The sequence below is a fragment of the Engraulis encrasicolus genome, chromosome 23 (genome assembly GCF_034702125.1).
Source record: "Engraulis encrasicolus isolate BLACKSEA-1 chromosome 23, IST_EnEncr_1.0, whole genome shotgun sequence".
NCBI classification, from domain to species: domain Eukaryota; kingdom Metazoa; phylum Chordata; class Actinopteri; order Clupeiformes; family Engraulidae; genus Engraulis; species Engraulis encrasicolus.
The window spans coordinates 34317704-34332703 of record NC_085879.1 but is presented as its reverse complement, the minus strand read 5'-3'; the positions used below and the strand labels follow the sequence as shown (position 1 = coordinate 34332703).

The window sequence follows — 15000 nt, the reverse complement described above, 5'->3', positions numbered from 1 at the left end:
ACGTTGAAACATTTTTAGACATTTAATAATAATAAAGAAGAATAAAAATCGCAACCTTGAGTGCCTTGGATTTACTCTATCCTGCATGTTTGAGAGTCCATACACCGATGAGCACCAAGGAAAAAAGCTGAACACCTTGAAGCACTCTGTGCACTCCAGTGTGCCGCGTCTTCCAAGGACTTCAAGGTGCCAAAATTAAAGACCATTGCCATGTCTCTCCTGTTATTCTGAAAGCACGACAAAGAACAGGCACCTGCCATTTTATTGTGGATGATTACAAAGCACTTCATCATAACGTCACAAAAAATCCTTCGGGGCACATGAATCAGCAGAACGTAATGTGGATGAGCGGTAAACATCAAAAGTATCCACTAAGTGCAGATAATGTCACTGATGGGCTGAAAAAAACGCAACTACTACATCATCACAACATTGCTATGGCATTACAGAGAGTACGAAACAGATTAAGACTTCAGATTAAGAGTTCATTTTGGTAACACACTTCTACTAGAAGCTCTGTCATCATACTTAGTTTGTGCAGTATTTCATTAAAATATGGAAACCTCTATGGGGTAAGCCCACAGTTCATTTAACAAATTCTTGCAATAGTTTTACATAAGCACGTTTGGGGTACTATAAAGTCATATGCAAAAAATTGTACAACTTTAAAAGAAAAATCCACATCTGACTGATTGGCCTGAAGTGTTGTGAGACTCGCTGAAACGAATGTTGAATTATTATGAGCACAGAAACCTAAAATGAATGGAACGATGACAGTTTTTGCCCCAAAGTGTGAGAGATGAAAAGTCAGAGAAGTTAATTTTTTGGCAGCTGCAGTGCGGCAGGTGCCGACCCACCCCCTCCGGTCAGCCTCCGAACAGACAGATGACAAAACTCCCAAAAAGCAAAAAAAAAAGAGAGAAAAAGATGAAAAAGGAAAACGAGAGAGTGAACCACAGGCCTTACAAGCTTCTAAGCCAGAGTGCCTTTGATCAAACGTAAGGTTGTGTTCTATTTCTCATCTTCCCCTTCAGACTGCCTGTCTGCCTGGCCTGTGTATCTGTCTGTCTGTCCATCTATCTCTCCAACTGTTTGCCCTGATTCTACCCGACCAGAGAGCACTACTTGGTGAGCAGACCAGAGTCGAGTAGAGGATTTGGTGCTCTGGATTGGATGTGACATACATTTGAAGGATCTCTCTCTCTCTCTCTCTCTCTCTCTCTCTCTCTCTCTCTCTCTCTCTCTCTCTCTCTCTCTCTCTCTGCCGTGCCAACTTTTATCTGGCAATACTTTTGGCTTCCTGCAGATTGCCGGTCCATCTTTGCACTATCCATCACAGGTCCTGTTGACAGGAAGGAAGTGTTTTTCTTTTTTTTCTTCGTCTTTTCTTTTTTTCCCTCCAACCTGCACCGAGGAAGGAGAGGAGGGTGGAGGATCCAAGACTCGTGGGGTGTGCCGCCATTTTCAGGCCTCATTGGCAACGGTGCCTCTTGCAGTACCACTAATCTGCAGGATTAGGAGGTCGTTTTAAATGGGGCTTGTAATCAGATAATGATGATAGGGGACCTGAGATACTCCACTCAGCGGTTCACCAGTTACTCTCTGCCAAGGCCGACAGTGATCCACACTTAACGTTGCGACACCTATTAATGAATGCTCTGGTAGAGGCACAAACGTTTGACATCAAATGAAGTGCTTAAGGTACACAGCCGCAATAATTAAACAGTTAGATAGTTGAACCACCTAGACGAGTGTACATTTGACACTCCAAGTGTTGAATTAACGCTGCGAAATTGACTGCAAATGACACACCCGAGTGACATACACACTTGCCCTGAGGAATAGCCAAGATGGCGAACTTTGGTACTTAATCGACCATGTGCGGGGAGTTGAGAGGAAAATACATCTTATTCACTGGCTAGTCACTGGCTAGTGTTGCTTTCGCTCATTATCATTCTTTTGGCAGAGAAGGTTAACATTCGCAGTCATCCCCCGTGGACAGGCCAAATGGCCAGTAGTACAGCACCTGCTGCTGTGGCTGTAACATGTCTTCATCAGGCTCATTATGCACATGCAAAAAAACTCCCGAACATTGCTTTTAGCATTTTGCCATATTCTTTTGTCTTTATCCAGCTAATTATGCCAACAAAAACTAGTATTGCTTTTTTTTAATCATTTTGCCATAATCTTCTGTGTTTATCTGGCAAATTATGTTAATAAAAACTATCATTGCTTTTTTATTATTTTGTCATATTCTTTGTCTTTATCAGGCTAATTAGGCAGGCACACACACAGCAAAAACTGGAATGTTGAAATTTCAGGGTTAAACATGCCAGAGTTGATTTCAACTCTCAAAATGTCATTTTAACACATTCTGATTAAAATGGTGTTCAGTGTTGGAGTTATTTAACAGAGCTATTCAAACCCAAGCCAATCAACTCTGTAGAGATGTGAAGTGCGTCTCAGCCGAGTTATCTTGTCAACGATATTTGAATTTCGAATTTTACCGGTCGCCATTGCCAGAAGAACGGCTATCAGTATGCTACCAACGTCCAGAAGAGGACACCGGACGGCTTATGAAAGCATTGTTTCGGTAAGTGTGCGCCTTTTATGTGTATAAACTTGCCATAAATTGCTTTTCACGGTGTACATGTGCGTCAGCCGTGAGTTCCTGTTTGTGGAAAGCAAGGCACATTTCAAGTAGGCCTAATAGGAGGAAACGGTATTAACTAGTCTTTTAAGGGGAGCAAATGAATAAGCACTAACTGCAGCGGTTTGCTGTCCTGTGGTGGATTTGGGAATATAGATGCTTGCTTTAATGAATTTTACAAAGGTAGGCTACACTTCGTTGTGAAGTACTTCGTCCAGGTTCTGTCAACGGTGGTTAGCTACGGTAAGTCATCATCCCTTCTGGGATTCATTTGGTTGCTATTTCGCTTAGTAGAGCTCATAACGGATGGTTGGCTGTCAATTTGGGCGGATGCTTTAGGTAATAGATTGGGCTAAGTGTGCCCACTTCACAGGCGATACCTAATGCAGGACGCTAAACTGACACAAATCTGATAAATTAGCTGACTATGTCTAGCCTATACTTCATTTGCTCAACTCAACCTAGAATGCAATATAACGACAGCTTTTTTGTTTTGGGGGGCGCGCAAGCTGTCTTCGGTTACCACAAGTGTCATGTTATTTCTAGGTAAGTCGATGGACTGCGACTTGTGTCTTCCACAAGTCCGAACTCTGATAAAGACAGAGGGAGAGCTCGCGCATTATATTTCTCTGGTATGTTCGGTGTGGTAAGTCGCATCATGTGCTTGGTCAGCTTGCTTGCAAGAAAATGTTGTCGCGACAATGGTTTATTGTTTGTGTCAACGGACGTTTCTTATCTCGGCTCGTATACAGTGCTATGTGCTTTGCTTGCTTGGCTAGCGTCGTAGCTCGTCTACTAACTGTTTGATTATGCGGATGAAGGCTGCGTGGGAAACGGTTTAGGCCTATTCTGCCCTACAATATCAGAACGCAGTATCTTGAAAATGGTCGAAAATGGGTTTAGACCGGAAATTGGCTTTAAAATACCTTCTTTTTCTTGTGTTAAAATTTTTTGGCCCAACTTGGTCCCGTTTCGGAAAAAAACGCAAAAAACTGATTATACTGCGCTTTTTGGTTTTAGGAGGTTACGTGTTACTACGCAAGAACGCAGTATAATGCGAATTATACTGCACTTCTCCATTGACACCGTGGTTTTGGTGTAGACAGTAATACCACAACAGAGCGCAGTATAATGATTTTTCAGCTAAAAAGTAATGAGAATGTTGTTTTTTTTGCTTTTTTCTTGCGTGCATAAATTTTCACCATAAAAAAGTATTATATGGAAGTGTCATCACCACTTTACCTCCAACACAGTCGCGTGGACAGAAAGGAAACTTTAAAGCCTTTTTTCTCAGTTTGGCATTTTGAATTATACTGCGTTCTGAAATTGTAGGGCAGTATTCACCTGTCGTTGTGTTCCAAAATCATAAGGCTTTAATGCGGAGGGTTATAGTTAGCCAATTTCTCTCTTTCACGAGCAGGGATTTGTTGCTTTGTTGACACTACAGGGAAGTTTACTGGTTTAAAGAAAGTTGTGGCTAGAGCATAGGCAATAACTTATAAGGCAACAGCTACTACAAGCTATGCATGATAGCTTATATCAGCCGCAAATCGTGCGTGTGTAGTAGCCTAGTTCCAGAGACCGTTTAGTTCTAGTGTGACTGTGATATTGTAGGCCTACTCTGTAGTATGCAGGGCTTTTTGTAGGATTTTTTGGCATGAGGGAGCATCATGGCAGGTTGCGGGGGGTGTTCCCCCCGTGAATGAGAAATTTACTAGGGGTGCTCAAATATATATAAAAGTATGAGGGTGCACCCGCGGAGGTATGAGGGTGGAGCGCCCCTATTTCCCCGTTCAGAAAAAGCCCTGGTATGTGCAGCATTTCCGAAGACTGGTTGGTTTATATTTTTATTAATGTAAATTAAATATGTAAAGTTGTTGTGTGCACTACAGTAGTGAGACAAAAGCCTTTCATACATTTAGTTAAGGTTGCCTGTATGTTTTGAAGGTGTGTCTGGAAAGCCCTGTAACGTTTTGTCTTTAAAAAAAAAAAAATCTCTTCTGCTCTGGATAAGATGGACGTCTTTTCTCTGACCTGTTACCAAGACAGCTGGATGTGTAGGAAGCTGGAACTAAGTCACTGAAGAAGTAAACCGATGAAAACCGATTTGGATTGTCTGAGAGATGTAATTGACTGAGTTCAGGACAAATGTGTCAACTATATTGTAGGCCTATTACTTTAACAATAAAATCACAATAACTGTTTATTTTTTGGCTGTAGGACACAAGTAAAAGGAGAAGAATGCTGCTCAGCTGGGTCGGCGAAGCTCTTGGATATCATCTGCATCTATGAAGTAAGTTTTTTATATCAATGCACAACACAACAGCAGGCGTTAATGCACACGCACACACACACACGCACACACACACAATGAGAGCTGGCCTGATATTGTTCTTTGATTCTGTGAATGTGCATGGAATGCCTAGGCCTACTGTCTGGTGTCACTTCAGACAATTTTGCAACGATTTACTGTATGTTCTGTCTTTTTGTCTGCCAAATTCTCAAACTTGCTGTCTTTCTTTTTGTCTTCCTCTTAGGGCACCGGTAGGCACAGAGTCATTCCGGTAGGCACGGAGTCGTTCCTCGATGGACGTGATGACCTGGCACCAAAACCGCTTAATGTGTATGAAGCTGTCTGCATCGAGGGAAGAACCCAGCACTGAAGTGTGAGTGTATGATCCAGTTATTGTAAACATGGGTGCCAGTTGTACTATATATTTCACAGTAAAATCCCAATTACTATTACTTATAGTTATTCATTCTTTTTCTGCTGTAGGACACAAATGAAAGAAGGGGACTTCTGCTCTGCTGGGTCTGCGACACTACTTATCTGAGGAGTCCTCAAACATCAGGATGTAGGAAGTAAGATCTTTTTTATGTCATGCATAACAGCCCATGCGTGCATTAGGCTATTATAATACCCTGATTATAATACACTGAATATCGTTTTTTTATTGTTAGTCGCCTATTCATCTTCCGCTAAATAATTGTATTTGCTTTAGTAGCCTAGGTCTACTACATTAAAAAAAATAATCTTGATTAAAAAATTAAAACATCACAAATGTTTAAACCGCTCCAGCTTCTACTCAGAATGTGCACGAGTCTCCCACCAAGACCCCGCCCCAGTGCGCGCTTCTAAACACCTCTCCCATCCCATCAGCAAGTGCTACTTTCCCAACCAATTCAAACTTTAAACAGGAGAACTGTCAACAAATTTCACGTTGTATTAATGTAGGCCTACAGCAGGCTATGCAACACTGTGTGATTTATGGCTATAGAAATTTTAAGACGACCAGTCTCGCAGTGATTTTGCATGCAAACATAACTTGAGTCCAGGCGCGGTTTTGGGGCGTGCGATTGATATATTGGTAGGCTAAGCAAGAAACTGGGTAACCAAGTCAAACTAGGCTATATGGTCTCCTCCAGATTAGACATTTTTGATAAAAGCGACTTAAATGGTGATTCTTGAGCTCTTCAGACAACCTCTCTGCCACTAGGCTACTCGTCATTTTTCTACCACGCTGCGTGTCATATTGTATCCTTCAGTTCACTCCACCACTTAAAGCAATCCACACATTTGCGTTGTAATACCGCCGTTTAACAACAATCCACAGTAAATGCATCCAACAGAATGACACCTCCGCAATCATCATTCCAAAAATCCGTAAAAAAAGACATTAAGTCCGATGTTCACAGCATAGGCCTAGGCTACAAAACAAGAGACCGACACGACAGCTACTTGCGTTGGCTTTGATTGACAGCTGGCATGGCATGGCCCTACAAAGCTGTCTTTTCACTCGAAAACAGGTCCACGACAGAGACAAAAAAACCCCTTCTGAACAATTAACATCTGTTAACTTCAGCAACTACAAACAGCGTCACAGCGGATATGAACCCATAGTGACCTTACCTTAAAACGTTGTCTTGAAAGAAGCTAAATCCCAATTTTTAATCCATGCGTTCCACCACCATCGTTCACGTTCCACAGTTTTTGTAATCCACATCACAGTTAGCAAGAAAGGGACTGTCTTAGACATTAACTTTAATAACTGGTTTGAGCCACAAATATAATGTAAATATGACGCCTGCTCTTCTCCACTTCCTGAATCTAGCCCTGTCAAAAGCCAATCACCGTGAGAAGCAAAAAGCTTATGGCGCTTCAAATCTGGGACTTCAGTGGCTGTTAGCCAATGAAAAAAATAGATTTACTGCCATTAACTTCAATGCATTTGCTTAATTCTGCAATACCTCACCACACCATCGCAAGCATAGAGATTCTATGTCGCTACCTGGTGTCACTGTTGAGTCAGCTGACACAGTGAGCTGACAGAGCCGTTTATAGAGTGTAATGCCGTTTTTTTGCCACATATGAAAGTGAATGGTCCAGGGAGGCGCTATTTCGCACATTGCAAAATGCAAAGGCAGAAATCAGATATTTTCTCCATAAAAGTGAGGGGGACGGGTCCACGTGAATGAAAATCTGGGTACGTCATGTCCCCCCCCGTCCCCCCGCTATCTGCACCCATGCACACACGTACAAAACATGCGCATGCACACTCCACTCTACACCACACACAGATAAACACACACAACCTTAAAGGAAAATCCCTACTAGTTTCAACATCTAATTATATTGTTCTCACTACTACTGGCTTGTCAGGACCCAACAGCCTCTTTTTTCCAGCCCTGTCCGTCATCTCATTCTAATGAGTGCATGATCTGTTAACATGTAAAACAGACATAGCGTGTAGCACCCAAAATGCACATGCAGTCAAGTCAGAAATAACATTTTATATATATTTTTCATAATTTACCTAAACCATATTTATGATGACTGAGATGGAAGAGCCATGTCTTGGCCTAATCATTTACACTTTTCTTTTGTTTTGCTTTTTCAAGACTTGTGGTGAGATGCCAAGAGCCAGCTTCACCGTGCTTTTGGGAGATCATCTACTACGTGAGCCTTGAGTATCTACAAGCCAGCTGCTACAAGGTCCTGTACAAACTGTCAATCTAAATGTTGCGACATCCCTGTCACTTCTTTTGGACTGAATACATGCTGTGTTTGAAATGTATTATTCGGATAACCACCCATCAGGGAATACCTTGTCTGTTAATGGCGGATAGACATGCCATAGACATGCAGTGCACACTTTGATGTTTTTTATTTTAATGTTTTCTATGTTTTTCCAATGTTCTTTTTTATTTATGTTCTGTTATATGCTGGTTATGTAAGTACTGTATGGAATGTAGTGACTATAGAGCCCAAGACAAATTTCAACCTGGGGACAAAAAGTTCACTCCACTCTGTTAGCGCAGTTATGGATGCACTTTAAATTTTGTAATTAACCAAAAGTACGGTGAGAAGCCTGTTTGTGCAGATGAACCTGCTGGCGGGCCTGTTTACTCATAGCTAAAAAAGCAACATATTCTCTGTGCAAAGCACATGGGCTCTTCGCAAAGGGGTTAAAGGGACACTGTGTGAGATTTTTTGTTGTTTATTTCCAGAATTCATGCTACCCATTCAATAATGTTACCTTTTTCATGAATATTTACCACCACTATCAAATTCTAAGTACCGGTATTCATTATGACTGAAAAAAAATGAATTTTTCATACATGAAAAGGGGGATCTTCTCCATGGTCCGCCATTTTGAATTTCCATAAACAGCCATTTTTAGCTGCAAAAATGACTGTACTTGGACCATACTAGAAAATATTTGTTTATTACTTAGTAAACGTTCATGTAAATATCAAATTTGGCAATAGGCAACCCAGTTTCAATGAGCAGCATAGTTGCAGTACCTTTTTTGACTATTTCCTGCACAGTGTCCCTTTAAACATTTTAATGTGCTGTTTTACAGTGTGCTATACAAAAGGTAAGGTGAAACTAAATTTTTGAAATTCTATAATTCTACAGTGTCACTGAAATCAAATGGTACATTGGTAAAACTGAACCATTTCCTTTAACCCCTTTCAGCAGAGCCTTTACTGTCACCAATATTGTAATGACTGAGTTTTAACCTGTTACTTAAGGCTCTTGGTAATGTCATAGCAATGTTGCTATGATGTAGTTGAGTCTTTTCAGTCATGAGTGATCAGTCTTGCTGATAACCCGTCTTTGCAAAGAGGATACAAAGACGCATGTAAATTCAATTAAGGTTTTATTGCTCCAATGCTATCATGTGTTAATGCTACACTGCTGTGATTTGCATCTTTATAGTATATTATGAAATGTATTGTTAATTACCTTCATTGTTCAGCAATAAAAAAAGAGATCTGAAATATTATGCATTCTTGTATTTTGTTTTTTAAATTGATCTTAATTAATGCATTGGTCAACAATTCTAAAAAGTTAAAATAAATTGTGTTTTTGAAGACACATTTTTCTTGGAATTAATTATTGTCATTTTAATGGTTGTATTGTCCGATTTTTAAAGTATGTTGTGTCGATTTAACCCAGTTTAGGAAGCTAAAAGGAGCTCTGATTTAGTGTTAATTTAAATCGATATAGTGTTAATTTAACCCAGTTTAAGGAGTTAAAAGGAACTCTGACATAGTGTTAATGTATATCGATATAGTGTAAATTTAACCTTATATAGGGAGTTGAAAAGGAACTCTGATATAGTGTTAATGTAACTCAATGCAGTGTTAAGTTAACCCAGTTTAGGGAGTGAAAAACGAACTCTGATAAAGTGTCAATGTTACTCTATATAGTGTTACTTTAACCCAGTTTAGGGAGTTAAAAAGTAACTCTTGGCACAGTGTTATATATTAACTATATTGAAAATGTTAATTTAACTCTGTAGAGTGTGGACTCATATAAACCCGCAAAAAATGTTAAAATTGACTCTGTGGGAGTTGATTCAACCCTCCGGTTTTTGCTGTGCACAACAAAAAACTGGTAATGCTTTGATTATTGCCGCCATATTCTTTTGTCTTCATAAGGCTAATTATGTAGGAAACCAAGTTGTTATTATTATTGTTGCCCTATTGCTTTTACTTTTTAGGGCTAATTAATGTTTAATGTTTTAGAGCAAGTTAATTTTTACTCAGTGTTAAAAGTGGATACAGACTTGTGATCCGTTTTATGTATTCAGACTAGTCAACTTCCCTGATTTAAGGTGACACTGAGAAGACAGAGGATAAGCCATTTTAGTAATTCGCTTGTACGTCATTTGCTAATTCTGTTCAAAAGTTATTTATTCAGAGTGTGTCAGGGAGCGATGCTACAACTGTGTGCTTCTGCTCTGTAAAAATCCTGAAAACTGCCTCCCTCCCTCCAGACACAGGAAGTTGGAACAGAGGATTTCAAAGCTAATGAAAAAGCATGGTGGAGTAGGAAAGGGCATATCCACAGCAGGTGGTGTGTGTGTGTGTGTGTGTGGTTGTGTGTGTGTGTGTGTGTGTGTGTGTGTGTGTGTTTGTGTGTGTGTGTGTGTGTGTGTGTGTGTGTGTGTGTGTGTGTGTGTGTGTGTGTGTGTGTGTGTGTGTCTGTGTGTGTGTGTGTGTGTGTGTGTGTGTGTGTGTGTGTGTGTGCGTATCCGTGCATGTGTGTGTGTGTGTGTGTGCGCGCGCGCATGTGCGCGTGTGTCCCTACACGTATGTGTGTGCGTACCCCCGCACACGTGTGTGCTCAGGAGCTATCATGTAGGGTAACTGGGCACCTGGAGAAGCAGGGTGACAAACAATGATTATGCAGAGAGAGACAAAAGACAGGCAGGCACGGCACGGTACGGCACGGTACGGCAGGCGAGGCAGAGGGGAGAGGAAGAGGAGAAAGGAAGAGGAGAGAGAGGCATGGGAAATAGGAAAAGGAGAGAGACATTGGAGGGGGAAGGAAGAGGAAAAGGAGGGAGGAGGCATGGGAGAGAGAAAGAGGAGAGAGGCAGAGGAGGGAGAAAGAGGAGAGAGGAAGAGGAGAGAGACATAGGAGAGAGAGGAAGAGGAGAGAGGAAGAGGAGAGAGACATGGGAGAGAGAGGAAGAGGAGAGAGAGACAGAGGAGAGAGGAAATGAATAGAGGAAAAGGAGAGAGGAAATAAATAGAGGAAGAGGAGAGAGGAGAGGAAGAGCAGAGCGGAAGAGGAGAGAGGCAGAGGAGAGAGGCAGAGGAGAGAGGAAGAGGAGAGAGGAAGAGGAGAGAGACAGGGAATAGAGCAAGAGGAGAGAGGAAGAGGAGAGGAGAGAAGAGGAGAGAGAGAGGCAGAGGAGAGAGGAAGAGGAGACAAGAGAAGAATAGAGAGAGAGGCAGAGGAGAGAGGAAGAGGAGCGAGAGAGGAAGAGGAGAGAGGAAGAGGAGAGAGGAAGAGGAGAGGAGAGGAGAGGAGACAGAGGGGAGCAGGAGGCAACTGGGGTCTGTGTTTATCTGTCCGCGTCGAGCCCAGAATCCGTAATGTGCCCTCAAATGGCTGCTGCTTAGGCATAATTTGCAGCCCAGAGAATAGAGAAGGGAAGAGGAGGTGTGTGTGTGTGTGTGTGTGTGTGTGTGTGTGTGTGTGTGTGTGTGTGTGTGTGTGTGTGTGTGTGTGTGTGTGTGTGTGTGTGGAGGTGTGTGTGTGTGGAGGTGTGTGTGTGTGGCGGTGTGGGGGGGAGGGGAGGGGGGAGCAATCATTACTTTCAGATTTAACGTAATGTTTACCAACAGGATGAGAATCGCAAAGTGGCTGATTTAGTTGGCGAGGGTCCTTTTTTCCCCGCTTCATGCCAGGTCGATAATGAGACTCGAGAATCAGTTTAGATCAGATATACGTAGAGAAGCTCCACCGATGGGCCTCTGTTTTGCTTTCCCATCTTGCATTTTTACCCCGGGTCATTATAATGCAAATAGAAAATGCTCTGTTTATTCTGAATTGGCATTACCTTCAAACGGGGGAGTAGGCAAGAGGAGAGTAGAGAAGAGGAGAGGAGAGGAGAGGAGAGGAGAGGAGAGGAGACGAGAGGAGAGATAGAGCACAGGTGCCCGTAAAAGAGTAAACACTGCAATTAAATAACCCCAGACACCACTTTTCAAATAAGTGTCACAACAAAGGTGGGGGGTGGAGGGGGGTGCCGTCGTGGACTAAAAATGCATTAGGGTAATTGAGAATATAGAGAGGGCCCTTTTCACGGTTCACGACGCAGCTAATGCACCGTGGAAGCATATTTAGCGGCACTGTGTGTACGAGCTAACAGCCGGCTGCATTTTAGACGACGTTGCCTTTGAAAGGGGGAGTGGGTGCCATGCCGTGCTTCAGCGTAGAAAGAGCTTACAGTGTACATGCTGATATTTGGGGTTGTTTGGGGGCGCTTCAACATAGAAAGAGTCAGGGGTGGAGCTAGGGGGGGCGAGCAGGGGGGTGGAGGTGGAGCAGGGCATTTGCCCCGGGGCCCAGTGCCCTGCTGTATTGGATCTGGGGGCCCTATTGTGACCTTGGCAGGCCGTTTCGGGGGCCCTACAAGTATCTTGCTCTGGGGCCCTGTATGTAATTGTTCTGCCACTGGGAAGAGTCTACAGTGTGCGTCTGCTCATGGGAGAAAGAGGAACCCTAAACACTAAAAAGAAAACAGGAGCCTACTGTGGGCGTACTGTCTTTGTTTGCTCACATTTGGATGCTAATGGCTGCTACTGTCGAAAATTGCATGGGCTTTTTTTAAAGATCTTCCAGCAGAATGTTGTGCACAGCAGCAGCGGCATTACTGTCTGCTAGCTGTCACATTCTTAGCATGAAGTACTCCACTAAGTGATCCATGAAGCAAGAGAGCTAATGGGCATGACGTGACGGAGGAGGAGGTGGAGGAGGAGGAGAGGGAGTGGAGAGGAGGAGGAGGAGGTGGAGGAGGGGGTAGAGGGAGAGGGAGAGAAGAGGAGGGGAGGTGGAGGAGGAGAGGGAGAGGAGAGGAGGAGGAGGAGAGGGAGAGGAGAGGAGGAGGAGGAGGTGGAGGAGGGGAAGGGGGAGAGGGAGAGAAGAGGAGAGGAGGTGGAGGAGGAGGAGAGGGAGAGTAGGAGGAGGAGGTGGAGGAGGAGGAGAGGGAGAGGAGAGGAGGAGGAGGAGGTGGAGGAGGGGGTAGAGGGAGAGGGAGAGAAGAGGAGGGGAGGTGGAGGAGGGGGTAGAGGGAGAGGAGGGGAAGTGGAGGTGGCAGGGAGAGGGAGAGGAGGGCGGGAGGAGAGGACGTGGATGGACATGAAGTGAGGGAGGAGGAGGTGGAGAAGGAGGAGAGGGAGAGAAGGAGGAGGAGGAGGCAGAGGTGGAGGAGTGGGTAGAGGGAGAGGAGGGGAGGGGAGGAGGAGAGGGAGAGGAGGGGAGGGGAGGAGGAGAGGGAGAGGAGAAGAGGGAGAGGAGGAGGAGGAGGAGGAGGCGGAGGTGGAGAAGTGGGTAGAGGGAGAGGAGGGGAGGGGAGGAGGAGAGGGGAGGAGGAGGCGGAGGGGGTAGAGGGAGAGGAGGGGAGGAGGAGGTGGTGGTGGCAGGGAGAGTGAGAGGGAGAGGAGGGGATGTGGATGTCAAGGCAATGATATAATTACATGATGTGATGTGAAACACTCCGACATACACATAGACACAGTGACACACACACACACACACACACACACACACACACACACACACACACACACACACACACACACACACACACACACACACACACACACACACACACACACACACACACACACACACACACACACACACACACACACCACACCCTGCCTCCATGCCCTCACCCCTAAGACTCAACAAACAAACAAACACAAACAAATACAGCACTGTCCACATAGAGAGCAACGCACGCAAAGAAACATGCACACAAACCCATTCACATAATGTACATACACACACACACACACACACACACACACACACACACACACACACACACACACACACACACACACACACACACACACACACACACACACACACACACACACCAGGGGCGCCCCCAGGTGGTGGCTACCGCCACCACGTGATCACTCTCAGCCACCACGTTAGCCACCACAACAAAATCTGTTAAACTGGCTGGCTTGCATGGCTTGTAGCATTAGCTAAACTACAACTCCCAGCATGCACGATAACAAGCTACGCTAGGTAGACCCGCCCCTCCCTCGATTCGAGAGACGTGACGTGAGCTCTTCATTTCCAGAGCCATCTAATAACAGAGTTGCGCAAACCGGGGACCAGGAAGTCGGTTGGTGATGTGATTCGCGTAGATTCAAATGTTTCTTAACAGTAAACTTCTGTTCGTTGGAAACTAACACAGAACCATCACATACCAAACAAAGATTAAGTACAAACAAATTACATGACCTTTACCACATTTTCTGTGTTATACCGCCACCTCCTGGAACTAAGTAACTTCTAATAGAACTAAAGTCAATGGGGATTTCCATGTTAACTCTCCGTGAGGCTCCATGAGAGCCGCCATTGCTGTGGAAAGATTGGTCCATAGAGGTCTATGGGAGTGGCGTAACTCTGTTATTAGATGGCTCTGTTCATTTCTCTTCAGTTGCGTCGGCCGGACACGGGCAGGCTGCGTACAGTAGTGAGTTGGACAACAACAAAGGTGTCAGTCTGTAAATAAATGATTTACAACGTTCTCTATGCTCCGTTTTTGAAAGGTTATGGTCTATATTTGATTACAAACGGTGTCTTAAGGACTTCAAACTGGTTGTTACTAGGAAATGGCATTTTAGCCTCCTGCAGCTAACTGAAATGCTACTTCAAAAAACGAACTGCTGGTTTAACATTTCACACTTATAAACTGTCCCCAAATACTTCGTTTTGAATGCTAACTTGCTAAGCCCTTCTTTAGGCTACAAACACAGTCGAACAACTTGAAGATGTATTGATGGTTGCTGAATCAATATTGAATCTCTGCTGTTTTGTTGACAAAACGTCTGAGGTCCTCCCCTTTGCTAGGTCACATTAGTAGCAGTAAATTATAGAAAGCTAGTTCTACCCTTGCACATTCTCTTCATGAATGTCAGCAGGGCTGCCATTAATGAAAGCATAAGCAAAATGTTAGCTTCATTTGTTTGAAAACTGCTATATTTGCAGACCAGATTCATGAAGATGTATTTGTATGTGTGTGAAAACCAATATGCCTCAGCTGATATGATTTTTTATTTCAGGTGCCAATTGAGCAAGGCACCCACTGGGAAAATGTAGGCCCTGTGTCAGTATGAGAGACACTTTTTCTCCACGTGTGTGTGTGTGTGTGTGTCTGTCAACTTGTGACATTTTACATTATTACAATTTTTAATTGATTGACAGCACTTTATAAATAGTAGGCCTAATTGTATCATATCATACACAATGTGCTTGAGATTGAGAAAATATAGAAAATACTGTAAGACTGTAGGCCTACATAACT

General features: G+C 43.6%; 1 protein-coding gene and 1 long non-coding RNA gene across 3 annotated transcripts in view; one reads left to right on the top strand and one right to left on the bottom strand.

Moving 5' to 3' along the window:
* The window catches only part of mid2 (midline 2), a 254743-nt gene that overhangs the window by 174084 nt on the left and 65659 nt on the right, over positions 1–15000 (bottom strand). The gene's annotated exons all lie outside the window — the stretch shown is intronic.
* On the top strand, positions 4719–5508 carry LOC134439556 (uncharacterized). Its single transcript, XR_010032776.1, has 3 exons — positions 4719–4943; positions 5188–5316; positions 5427–5508. It is a non-coding gene; the product is annotated as an uncharacterized LOC134439556 (long non-coding RNA).